The sequence below is a fragment of the Linepithema humile genome, chromosome 6 (assembly GCF_040581485.1).
Source record: "Linepithema humile isolate Giens D197 chromosome 6, Lhum_UNIL_v1.0, whole genome shotgun sequence".
NCBI classification, from domain to species: Eukaryota; Metazoa; Arthropoda; class Insecta; order Hymenoptera; family Formicidae; genus Linepithema; species Linepithema humile.
The window spans coordinates 14,060,032-14,071,196 of record NC_090133.1 but is presented as its reverse complement, the minus strand read 5'-3'; the positions used below and the strand labels follow the sequence as shown (position 1 = coordinate 14,071,196).

Genomic DNA, 11,165 nt, shown 5'->3' with positions numbered 1-11,165 from the left:
CAGTTCGATAGCCGAACTTGCCCCTACTAGTTCGACTAAATCTAGTTTCCCTTTTCAGGGTTTTGCTTCAATGTTGGACATTCTGCTCGGAAATGACCCGAATTTCCGCATTGCCAACATTTTTTATTATTTTGAATAATTTTATTCTTTTGAAACCTATTCTTTTGAAAAACTTTAATTTCCTTTTTATTTTTGACTTTTTCTTCTTCATTCGTTTCTTTCAAATAATTATTGTCCTTAATTTTATTTTTATTGAACTTTTCCGTGTTCTTTTTAAATTTCTCAGAAAAACTATTTTCATTGACTTCTTTTATAACTTTTGCTCTTTCAATCGCTAATTTTAGCGATGTTATCCCTTCTAATTGAAGGGTTCTCTTTATAAATCCGTCGTTCAAAGCATTGATGAATTGAGCACATGCTATTCTTTCGCGGACTTCAATTGTACATTCCGCATATGCCAATCTAGCAAGTCTTTCTATTTCAGCACCTAAATCCGAAACATCTTCTCCAAATTTTTGCCGACGATTCATAAATTGAATATAATATGTGCCTGAGAGACATCCCTCCCTAAAACGTAATTCCAATTTTGATTTAAATTCATCAAAATTTAAATTTTCTATTTCGGACACACATTCTAACACCGAACGCGCCTTTCCCCTCAAACAAGAAGCTAACGCGAAAGTTTTGACCCTATTCGACCAATTATTTGCACTAGCTATCAAATTGAATTGTACGAAGAATTCGCGTAAAGATCCCGAACCGTCATAAACATCAGGCTTCAATTTATAACCCAAATTCATAGCATTCGCACACAATTCATCTCGCGGTATTAAATTTTCGCGACAAGCGTTATTTTGAAAGATATTATGTGCACGACTTAGCTGGGTTAATTGTTCTTTAAATTCCTGCATTGCCATGTCTCGCCGCTCCAATTCCGCCTGCAATCACTCCCGTTCCTGTTTGCGCTCCTCCCGAAGCTGCTCCAGCTCCTGCAAGATTGTTCTCAACGTTTCCGTTTTGGCAGACATCGCTGGGGTTTGCGAGCGCATTCTCCTTGGCGTATGCGTAGTTGCCATTCCCAAAAACAATAAATCACTGCACAGTCCGATCGTTCGTTATTATCCCGGATGAGCCCCCAAAATGTTGCGCCCGCGAACGGTCTTTCCGTCACAAACGGCACGCACAAAAGAAAGAACACTTTTATGAACACAACAGAAACTTTATTTCACTCAAACACTGAACGGTAATACACAGAACAAGCCCGTTTAAATTGTACACCGCTGAGCTAGCAGAAACACGTCCGCACTTTTCTGCAGCTCTCGAAAATCTGATGTCTCACAGTTTATTTACTGTTGATTTTTCAGGATAAACGTAATTATTTAGTCTTTATTTCAAAGAAACTTTTATTCAGCAGCGCACACATTATATGAAAAAAACAGAAGAAGAACATAGAACATACAAAATAATGTAGATAAGAAAAATCATGTAGAAAACCAAATAAACTAGTTGAATCTAGTGTGCACTTTATATACGCGGATAATGTAGAGCACCTTTTTATTAACATTTACAAACTGTCATAGAGACGTCTAAACAATATTACCATGGAGACATTATTTATAACATTAAAAAGTTGCTAAGAAACAGCTTCTCAAACCGTTGAATGACCGATCGATAATATCGACGGTCTCTCAGCTGACTGATCCGATCAGGGAAAAATCAGTATTTTTATTCTGAACTTTCAGGTTATGTTAACGTTTGTTAAATATTTTACGGCTCAAAATAGTAACACCTTAGAGCATATCAAAGAGTTACGGTTCGAAATAAAAGAAAAAACGGTTTGAAACGTACAAAATGTGTGATCGCATATTCGCAGCTTTTCGTCTACTGTTGAGGAAGCGAAAATATCGAGCGAGGACAAAATTAGAAACAAAAATAGCGAACATCAAAACTAAAAGTGACACGTGTGACAAAAGTGACTTGATAAAAAACAAGTATTCGCGATCTAACAGTAACGAAGCTACACTAGAAAAAAAGTTTTGTTGTATTATAAGAAATTCTGGTTAATGATTCTGGTCTACTAGTACGTTTGTTTAAAAATGGATGAAACAAATTTGTTGTTGGAATTACCAGAAGATTCTGTTAAATTTCATCCTGTTTAAATCTATCAGAATTTCTTGTAAACCTTACTACATCGTGTTGTTAGATTTACAAAACTCTACCATAATTTCTTGTAAACCTTACTACATCGTGTTGTTAGATTTACAAAACTCTACCAGAATTTCTTGTTAACTTTACTATATCGTTTTGTTAGATTAACACAACGTTGTAGTTAAAAAACAAGTTCGGATAAGTGTAATTTTTGTAAAATACTAACAATATATTTTGGTTTAAAGTATACTCAGTGATGTGATGTTTCCTTCCGGGTTCCCGAGCCATCACTGGTATACATATATTTCATTAAAAAAAAAAAAACACCACGTGATCATAAAACTTTTCGGATGTAAGGCTGATGGCAGAGACCGAGACGTAAAAACTTATATATGTCGTAGTCGTTTCCACATGTATCCACACAATAACCTTTCACGACTTACGTTTTTCTCTGCCTTACCATACATCCACGACAGACGTCTACGACAGACATAAGTGCTTACTTCTCGTTCTCTGCCATCGGCCTAACTAATATTCCGTAATGGATTCCACGATGCGACGTAAAACTTTAGCGAGTTCAGTTGAGACTGTTCCGACCGCTTAGCGCCATTGCTTCGCGAAAGATCTAATGCGCGCGATTCACGCCGCGAGTAGCGAGGGCGCAGTAGCAGTGTAACAAATGAATGCGGCGAACAGTTGATCAACCGTTTAGTGAGTGATGACAAAACTGTTGCAGAGCGCTGCGATTTATGTAAATATAACAAGAAGTTTTGTAGATCCAACAAGAAAACACTTATTCAAATCCTTATAGTAAAGTTAACCAAACGGTGTTGATATAAGGTGTAAAATTTTGTGACGATAACCAAAAATTCTGTTTTGTTTGACTAAAATACGGTCATCATCTGATGTAAAATAAAATTTCAAGAAATGAGATGCTAACTTCCCGTCTCACCTTCCAGCATCTCACCGGATTTCAAACGTATGAACCATAAAGTACAAGTATTCAAAGAGTTCTACCGTTTCAACCTTAGAACATATATACTAATAGCGTTTTCGAATAAACGGGGTTTGAACGATCTAGGGTTGATCAATCACTATTTTACTATAAATGCAAGTTTTTCATTGGTGGAGAGGTTGCAATGACGTCATTAACCAATCTTGGGTCGTTCAAATCCTGTATAATTGAAAACGCTATAAGGCACTAGATATGTAGGTATTCTCATCCGCCATTTTGGTTCCTACTAGATGGAGAATTATAGCGTATATAGTATAGTATAGCGTACATGTGTAACACGTCAATTATTAAAAATGATTCAGGACTTTTTTCGACTCATTTTTTGGCAAGGAATAACGCTATGTACTTAGTGGACAGTCTTTAAGTGTCACCCTGTATACGCTATAATTCTCCATCTAATAGGAACCAAAATGGCGGATGAGAATACCTACATATCTAGTGCCTTATATATACTGGAAGGGGCATGGCCTATCTAAATATACATAACAAAAGTGTCCCCTACATCTATCTATCCTTGTCTGTACAAAATCGGTCAATGCGCTTGCGCGAGTGAATAACCGCTTAAGTTGAAAGTAGAAAGATTTAAAATAGGTGGAAAGCATTTGAAAATTTGATTATAACAATTTATTCTTTAAGTTATATTATAATATAATTGCAATATATTATAAATTATATATAATAATATGTAGTAATATGTAATAATAGTTTTGCAAAATAAAATAAAAATAATGATGCGCATAACCAAAAACAAATACTGTAATGAACAATAATTATATACAGGATGTACAGGATGAACTAAAATAAGATAACAAGCTTTGAGGAGCGAGACCAAACATGAAAAAAAATTTGACATCAACATATGTCCGTCAAACCCACTGTTACTGATATAAAATATATATTATTAATAAAAAATAAAAAAGTAATATTTATTATTATGTAATATTCTCGCTCCTCTAAAGTTTGTTATCTTATTTTAATTATATCTTGTATATATAGTGACTAGTACAATAAAAATTATTATAATAAATAATAAAAAAACTATTTAAAAACTTCATTGATGTTTTAATCTTTAGGAAATCTAAACGTTGTGGACAGAATAACATTTTAGATTATTTTAATGTACGTTATACGTACAATATACCTTTTATATTTCTAAATTAATTCAAGATACAACCTCAAAGCTAAGAGCTTTAAATTACTAAGTAAATCTATACTTACGCATAAAGAGATATTTTGCTACGGTTTGTTGAGCTACATAAAATGCAATAACGTCCCATTTTTACATATACTTTTATTACTTTATTACTATACCCGATACTATACTTTTTTATGATTATTTCTTTAGACTTGATTATATTAGAAGGCTTGTCATAGATAAGCTTGTCTAATTTGTCATCACACACATCAACATAATCGACGCATGCGTATTGCAATAAAATGTACAGACAAGGATAGATAGATGTTGAGGACAACGGCAAGTCAGCTATGCCCCTTCCAGTATATATGTTCTAAGGTTTCAACCCATCATATCAATAGTTCTGGTCATAAGAACAATAAAAAAAAATTCTAGTCATTATTAAAAGCATTTCACGCACTGAAATGTAATATGCTAGCGTCACTAGCAATAATGTAAATGATACTAAGGACTGGGAACTATGATTCTATGGGCGGTATTCATAGTCCGTTCTTATATTCAAGATCGTCTTAAGCACGAACTTATATTCGCTCTCTTCGTCAGATACAATCTATGTGTGACGAAGAGAGCGAATATAAGTCCGTGCTTAAGACAATCTTAAATATAAGAACGGACTATGAATACCGGCCTATGCTCGTACAAACCCAGAACTATGGCTAGTGACGCCAACATATCATATTTAGGCACTTTTAGCGGGCATAATAATTATAAACAAATATTTAAATAATTGTTTCTGAATAGAACTGTAATGTAAATAATACTAGGGACTGGGAACTATGATTCTATGCTCGTACAAACCGAGAACTATCGCTAGTGACGCTAGCATATCATATTTAGGCACTTTTAGCGGGCATAATAATTATAAACAAATATTTAAATAATTGTTTCTGAATAGAACTGTAATGTAAATGATACTAGGAACTGGGAACTATGATTCTATGCTCGTACAAACCCAGAACTATCGCTAGTGACGCTAGCATATCATATTTAGGCACTTTTGGCGGGCATAATAATTATAGACAAATATTTAAATAATTGTTTCTAAGGTTGCGTTCCGAAATTCACTGCCAGTACTGAAAATCTACAATATACGTAACGTAAACTATAGATTTTCAGTGAAGGCAGTGAATTTCAAAACACAGCCTAAATAGAACTGTAATGTAAATAATACTAGAGACTGGGAACTATGATTCTATGCTCGTACAAACCGAGAACTATCGCTAGTGACGCTAGCATATCATATTTAGGCACTTTTGGCGGAAATAATAATTATAAACAAATAGTTAAATGATTGTTTCTAAATAGAACTGTAATGTAAATGATACTAAGGACTGGGAACTATGATTCTATGCTCGTACAAATCCAGAACTATTGCTAGTGACGCTAGTATATTACATTTCAGCGTGTGAAATGCTTTTAATAATGACTAGAATTTTTTTTTATTGTTCTTATGACCAGAACTATTGATATGATGGGTTGAAACGGTAGAACTCTTTGAATACTCGTACTTTATGGCTCATACGTTCGAAATCCGGTGAGATGCTGGAAGGTGAGACGGGAAGTTAGCATCTCATTTCTTGAAATTTTATTTTACATCAGATGACGATCATTTGCTACTTGAAATAAAATCATTATTTTAATAAAACGTTTGTCTTAAGGGCATTTTAAAATAAGTTTCACAGTCGTCTTATAAAACAAATCAAGAGACATCTCGAAGACGTTTCTAAATCGTCGAAAATTGTTGCATAAAACGTCTCATAGAGAGTTTTAAATACGTCTCTCTGACAGTTTCGTAAGACGTCTGAGTGATTTTAAGACGACTTTCAGACGAACATAAGACGACATAATGTTGTGTAGGGCGTTTACCAAATATGTTAAATTGTATGCTACGGAGACTATTTCAAGTAAAAAGGGTCTTAAAGCACTTCCGATTATTTTCATAACTATAGCAAACCACAAGTTATTATTTTCGACAAGGGCTCTTATTTTACATCACTAGAATTTAAGAATTTTATTGTCAAGCAGGCCATTAAGCATATATTGATATAGGCACTGGCTGTCCTCAAAGCAATGGTCAGGCGGAGCGAGTTAATCGCGTATTAATTCCTATGTTAAGTAAATTTGTAAATAAAGAAGAAAATCAATTCTGATACAATATTTTACCACAAGTTGAATACGCTCTAAATAATACGATAAATAAAGGCACGGGAGAGACTCTCAGTTAATTATTTTTTGGAATAGATCAGCGCAGCTCTGTAAATGATTCAGTTAAAAAATATTTAAATACAAATGTAAATGTAAAAGATAGAAATTTAACGGATATAAGAGCAAAATCTGCAGAAAAGATAGCGTCTTGTCAAGAATACAATAAGAATTATTTCGATAAAAAGCATAAAAAACCGACTGGTATATAAAGAGAGTGATTATGTTTTATTGCGTAATTTTGATAGCACCGCTGGTATTTCTAAAAAACTAATTCCCCAATATAAAGGGCTATACGTTATTGCGAAATTATTGCGAAACGATCGATATTTAGTATCTAATATCACTGGTTTTCAGAACACACAAAAGAATACCGAAAAGTGTGGAAAGCCAAAAACATGCGACTATGGGTTAAATCAGATACTGATAAAATTGATTAATTTGAGCAAGACATCTAGATGTATTTCGTGTTTAATTATCAGTTTATTGTGTTCAATATCAGTTTATTGTTTTTGTTTCATTAGATTAAGATCGAGGACAATCTCTAGTCAGGATTGCCGAAATTATAAAGGTGTATCTTGGTGTGTCTTCACCAGAGTTCGCGAACAGTTAACGAACAGATCGCAAACTGTACTCTTTTTTATGTGGACGTCTGTTCGCGAGCAACTCGCAAGCTGTTCGTTAACAGTTGATCAATTAATATTTTTTTCATTTGTTTGGTTGCTGTTTGCGAGCAGTTCGCAAAAAATCAACGAACCAAACGTACCAGTGTGGACATATTTGTGGTGATTAGTGAATAATAATAATATTCAAATTAAAATATTCAAATTCAGTAACTGACACTCGACAAAAAGTTTTGAAACCGATTGGATCCTCCATTTTTAAATCGGTCAGAAATTTTGAACCACTATTTCTGTTTTGAAATAATTTTCTCTGCCAATAGCGTCGTTTGTATCTCTTTTGCCAGTATATGCATTACAACAAAACTTGTAGTAATAACTGACCTTGAGCACTCATATTTTTTGTAACTTTCCACAATAATTATATTAATATTTGTTTAAAAATTTTCGCCGCGTCAAGCGACGGAACCACGGCGAACATTCGACGAACTGGTTCTCCAAAAACGTGAACATTGGTGTCACTGATCTCTATATTACACTGGATGGCGTATGCTGTACAAAATGTGTGTTACGATTTGAAGACCCGGCAGCCATATTTGATACAGTAAAATATGCATCTTTCGGCGGTAAAATTCAAATGACGGTAATAATATAAACAACGATTAAAAAAATATTTTTATTGTTCACAAGTAGAAAAGGTAGTAGTATGAGTAAATGTGCATAAATATAAAATAATATTAAAAAATATAATAATTCTAAATGAACAATATATAGGAAAATATGTTAAAAATATGTTTTGTAGAAAAAAATTAAAAGTCGATGATTTTTTTCAAAATTTTTATTTTCAAACTTTTTGCAATAAGTAATACAACTAATAAAGTAATACATTAAAAATCAAAAATTGTTATAAATGTAAATAAAAATATTGAATATGATATTACAATATATATAATGTAAGTAATACATAAAATATAAATTCCAATGTTAAGTGGTCTGAACATAATAAAGAATGATTCTTTGGTACAAACTTTGATCCGAGATTCATGTTCTGCAACCATAACTGCAATATTTCCTTATCTTTCAGAGGAAACCTTCACAAAAAATATTCCACAATATTAATTTTGAAAAAGATATGACATTAAATGCAATAAAAAATTTACATAACCTGTAAGGCATAAATATGTGGATATGTAACTTATATACTTACTTATGATGTGTTCTACCCTCGATCCCTTGTTTTGAACCACAATATGTACACGATGATACCATTTTTGTAGCATGAGTAAAAATTTTGTTCAACTAACTCGATACGACGTACATACGACAGTTGGAATCTCAACCTCAACTGACCTCAACAGTGGACGCTACCATATTTGCATATTTTACTTTATCAAAGATGGCTACCGTAACAAGCTGTCCTATTCGATACGCCATCCAGTGTAATATAGAGATCAGTGATTGGTGTGGACAGCACGTTCAATTTTTTCAGGTGCTCGTGAACTCATCGCAAACTTTTTCTACGAACTGTTCGCGAACTGTTCAAATAATGTTTGTGATCAGTTTGCGAACAGTTCGTCAACACGGTTCGCGAACTGTTCGTAAACTGTTTCCCGGTGAAGACACACCTTAAGAGACGTCTTCCTTGACAACGGCTGTGATTATAGAGAGGGTCCCAACTGCCTACATTCCCATTTGCCAACAGTTTCATTTGCCTACAACATTTTGCCAACAGCTTCGATTGCCGACATTCCCAATTGCCTACAGAGCGATTGCCTACAAGCATTATTGTGCACATGCAAAAATTAAAAATACAAATGTACGTTTGCACATATGACATTATTACGCACATACACATTGCGCACATGACATTATTGCGCACATGACATTATTGCGCACATACACATTGCACACATGACATTATTGCGCATATACACATTGTACACATGGTATTATTGCACACATGAAATAAGGAAATCAACAGATACACAGTACTCAAAGGTTTATAATTAGACGATTTTACGTGGGTTTGCAACTTTTCACGCGGAGCAAGGTTCAGTTCACATCACCCTGTGCTTCAGATGCGAAACGAGGTTTATATCATAAAGTCATGTGTGCAATTTGTATGTGCGCAATAATATTGTCTTGTGTGCAAACGTACGTTTGTATTTTTAATATTTACATATGCACAATAATGCTTGTAGGCAATTGAAGCTGTCGGCAAAATGTTGTAGGCAAACAAAGCTGTTGGCAAATGGGAATGTAGGCAGTTGAAGTCCTCTCCGATTTTTTTATTTTATGTGCGCAATAATATTATGTGTGCAATGTGTATGTGCGCAATAATATTATGTGTGCAATGTGTATGTGCGCAATAATGTCATGTGTGCAATATGTATGTGTGCAATAATGTCTTGTGTGCAAACGTACGTTTGTATTTTTAATTTTTAAATGTGCGCAATAATGCTTGTAGGCAATCGTTCTGTAGGCAACCAGGAATGTCGGCAATTGAAGCTGTCGGCAAAATGTTGTAGGCAAACGAAGCTGTTGGCAAATGGGAATGTAGGCAGTTGAACCCCTCTCTAATTATATTATTAAATCAATATTGGAAACAGAGACGAATCTCTCCAATAGGAGCAAGCGTCAAGATGGTTTTTGTTTTATTTATAATAAAAGGAATGTAACTAGGAATAGTTCTCTTGGAGACAGCGCAAGGACGAGACAAAATAAATTGATGTTAATTACATTTGTGAATTATTTTCTCGGCACCTACGAAACCTCTCTTATAGTAGTATTTTTTTTATACATATTAACTTGCTTTTATTTTTATATTATCATCATCAGAATTGTTTGATGAAAACAAAAACTCTGTAACAACAAGTGTTAAGTGACGTCGATTCAACATTTTACTTCAATGCTGCTTTATAACTAGAACCTAGGTCAGATTAAAACCATTTCGGGTTGAACACATGTTCAATCGGAAATTGGGTTTAATCGCTCTCGGAGCGAGTAAACCTATGCCAGTTAAAAATGCTATTAATATGTAATATTCCTATTCCTAAGGCCCTACGCACAATAGAAAAAATATTAGGAATAAGAATAAATATTAAACATTAGAAAGAACAAATTGGAATTATTTTACTTTGAACAAGGAAACGGAATGGATTAATTATTTCTAATTCCTATTACTTAGTTTATGATACGTTAATCCATTTCATTTTCTTGTTTTGAAATAAAATAATATCAATTTCCTACTTCTATTAGGGGTACAAATAAGTTTTAAAGCGTTTTTTCGAAAATTCAAGATTTTTTTACAGAAATTTAATAATACATTTAAGTATCAAAATATTCTCCGTTATTATCTATGACCTTGCGCCATCTTTCGGACAGCTTACGAATTCCGGCAGTAAAGAAAGTTTTGTCTTTTGATTTAATAAAGTCGTCGACCCATTTTCGCACTTCTTCAATATTCCGGAAGCGTACCTCAGACAATGCGTTTTGCATCGACCGGAACAAGTGATAATCACTTGGCGCTATATCTGGCGAATAGGCCGGGTGCGATAGAACATCCCAACCAAGCGTCAATAATGTTTCTTTGACCGTTTTAGCGACATGAGGCCTAGCGTTGTTATGAAGCAATTTCACCGCACGCAATCCTTTGAGAGTATATGAACGTTTTCGATGGATTTCTTCGTTCAATCTCAATAGTTATCGACTATAGCGATCACCATCAACCGTTTTACGTGGTTGCAGAAGCTCATAATATAGCACACCCTGCATATCCTACCATATACAGAGCATTACCTTTTGGTCGTAGATATTCCGCTTTGGCATTGATGTGGATGGTTGGCCGGGGTCTACCCATGATTTTTTTTCGCTTGGGATTATCGTAATATATCCACTTTTCATCATCCGTTACGATTTTCCACAGGAAAGACTTTCTGTGCTGTTTGTTGTACAGATTCAGACACATTTCGACACGGTTATCTTT

General features: G+C 34.0%; 1 long non-coding RNA gene across 1 annotated transcript; it reads right to left on the bottom strand.

Moving 5' to 3' along the window:
- Nucleotides 1-8,164: 8,164 nt before the first annotated feature.
- Nucleotides 8,165-8,704, bottom strand: LOC137000397 (uncharacterized). Its single transcript, XR_010890648.1, has 2 exons — nucleotides 8,388-8,704; nucleotides 8,165-8,271 (listed from the first exon to the last, which is right to left on the bottom strand). It is a non-coding gene; the product is annotated as an uncharacterized lncRNA (long non-coding RNA).
- Nucleotides 8,705-11,165: the final 2,461 nt, after the last annotated feature.